This window comes from Fulmarus glacialis, unplaced genomic scaffold, assembly GCF_000690835.1.
Source record: "Fulmarus glacialis isolate BGI_N327 unplaced genomic scaffold, ASM69083v1 scaffold13111, whole genome shotgun sequence".
In the NCBI taxonomy this organism is placed as follows: Eukaryota; Metazoa; Chordata; class Aves; order Procellariiformes; family Procellariidae; genus Fulmarus; species Fulmarus glacialis.
In genome coordinates, this window is record NW_009190966.1 from 29089 (window position 1) to 31751 (window position 2663).

Sequence of the window (2663 nt, forward strand, 5' to 3'; positions counted from 1 at the left end):
GAGCTGCCGCCGCGGGTCTGCAACAGCTCGTTTTCATCACGCAGAGGAGGAAAATATGCGAAGCCGTTAATGAAGCGCAGCCCTTTGCGGGGCCGCAACGCACGATGCGCACAAACGCCATGCTGGCAAAGAACCCAGATGTGAGCAGTTGTTAAGGGAGCTGCGTGGGTTAGGTCTCAAATTTAGCTCCGTTTATCAAGGGAGGGTTCGGGACGCCGGCCTGTGTTAACTGGGCGGGCGGTGCGGCGTGTGAGACCCTGCCCCTGCCACCAAAAGGGCTCAGCTGCCCTGCAGCGGCTCCCGAGCTTGTGCTCACGGCGAGGGGAGCTGGGGTGGAAATAACAGTGATGAAGCTGAGGCAAGGCTCAAACAGAGCAAATCTCTGAGGGGCTTTGGGGCTGGGGCTTTGCCGGACCACTGCGGCGCACGGCGAGCCAGGAGGGATGCTGGGGGCGGGGGTGGGCAGCGTGCAGGACCACCGAGCCCTGGGGAGCACCGGGATGCTTTGCATAATAATTAGCGTTAAAGGAACATCGTTTCAGTGCTGTCTGCCAGTGTTGGCATCTCCTTCCTCGCTGCGTTACAACACCGACCCCCATCAACCAAGCAGGCATGGCTGCTTTTGTTTTATTTCTTTTAAAGCCCTGTCAGCCTTCAGATCATCGGGGGGGGAGCACACAAAAAGCCCTAACCCTCGCACAATGTATAATTGTCTGATGCTTTGATGTTCGCGATTCCTGGAATAAACATGCTGACTTCAGTAGAGATATTCAAGTAAAATCTTACTCAGAGGTTTTTCTGCCAAGTATAATAACCCAGGGGAAGAGGGATAAGAATCATTCCATAAGCAAAACTCTCGCTGCTTGACCTCAGTGTGTGCAGATCATAATTCAGGTTCTGGAAAAACAGAGCGTTTAGCTATTTTCCTTGGCAAATTTCAAAAAAATGTGCTGCAGCTAATTTCTGCGAGGCTGTGAAAGCGTTTCTAAAATAGGCATCAGGTTCAAACCACAAGATCAACCTAAACTGATATAAATCAATAACTAACTCAGGAATATGTTTATTTTGGAAAGCGTTAGGCCTGGATATCACCTACTGCTTTAATGGATTTACCCGATGCTTAAGATCCCATCTTCGAAACTCTGAAGGAAGAGAAGATATTTTTAAGGGAGTTACGTGCACGAGTCCTGAAAAGGGGAAGTTAACACAACTTCAGCAAATTCCTTCGTGAGGATGCCCCTTCCTGATGGATACGGAGGGGTTGCAGCGTGGCTTAGACCCCTTCTACGGAGAGCAGATGTAGCTGCTCTGGCGGTAACCGCGGGTCTGTAAACCCACGCCTTGTCGAGCATCGCTGCGTGGGTCCTTCCATCCCTGCTGAGGGGAGACGGACCTCCAGGGCCAGGCTCAGCCGGCACAGGGGTGGAGAGGACTCTGCATGCTCAACCCTACCCGCTACCTTCCCAAGGTGTCCACTGGACTCCTGCTTGCACGGCTTTAGGAAACAATGCCTCTGCGTGTTCATTAGGGTGGTCTCTGAGCAATGGTGGGGTCCCCTGCAGCCCCGGTGCTAGGGCAGTGCCACCCAGCAGCCCAGACCAGGGCTTAAGACATCAAGAAATGGGGAAAAATCTGCCTGCTTCAGCAGCCAGAGAAGTGCTCATCTGTATTAGATATTTCTCTGCTCAGCAGTTGTCCATACCATTGAAGATGACCATAAGTTAATGTTTAAAATGCAAATAATCCCTTAAAGCAGAAGAAAAGGATGTAAACAATGGGGTCTCTGAGGCCGGGGCTTACCAAGCTGGTCCCACAAACCAAATCAAGGAGGAGATAATTGTTTAAGGCCCACACTGCTCTCGCTCTGAGTTTCAGCACTTTACGTGCCGGCTGGCAGGGGGAGGCTGTTTGTGGAAGCCTTCGGTGGGGGCGGCATTTCCAATGAGCCCGTTGTCATTTTTGTGTGAAATTACATATCCCAGCATCGGCTTTGGGGTTTGACTATCTCTCCTCGCTCCTAGGAGTGTGTACCTGTTATGTTTGGCTCGGGAAGCAGCAAAGAACTGCCAAATTTAGTTAGCATTATTTGCCTTCGTTAAAAGTGGCTTCGTTTGTTCTAAGAATTTGCATTTAATGTGATTTTTTTTTTTCTTTTTTCCTTGCGTTGCGGGAGAAGCTGTGCCGCTGACTTGCAGGTTATGCTTAGGCTCATTTTCAGCATTTCGTTGCTCTGTAATTATGGAAAATCGGAGGCGTTTCACTTTGCTTTTGTTACGGGTCAAATTCTTGATGGGCACTTGGATAAACCTGGTCTATTTGGAGTTAGGGAGGTTTGGACAAGCCCCCAAAGGCTCGGGATCTAGCTGGAAGCGTTTCCAAAGTATGCGACCCTCCCGAGGTACAAAACCGAGCTGCCTCTTCTTAGTTTTCCCTCCTGCGGATTTAGAGCTCCTGTTGGATCTCCAGCCATCTGCAGAAGCATCTGCAGGCGTGCCAAACCGCGCTCACATACATGTACAGCACCGGGGTGGCCCTGGCCGTCCCTGCCCGGGGTCAACGCCGCTGCAGAAATCCCCAGGAGAGCGGCAGGGGAGCCCCCGCCGCGTGCCGAGCCCCGCGCCCCGGCACCACCACCTTTTTGGGTTGCCGCCATGGCGGACGCC

General features: G+C 52.0%; 1 protein-coding gene across 1 annotated transcript in view; it reads right to left on the reverse strand.

Annotated features, from left to right (window-relative positions):
• The window catches only part of LOC104083132 (TGF-beta receptor type-2-like), an 18654-nt gene that overhangs the window by 6823 nt on the left and 9168 nt on the right, over positions 1–2663 (reverse strand). The gene's annotated exons all lie outside the window — the stretch shown is intronic.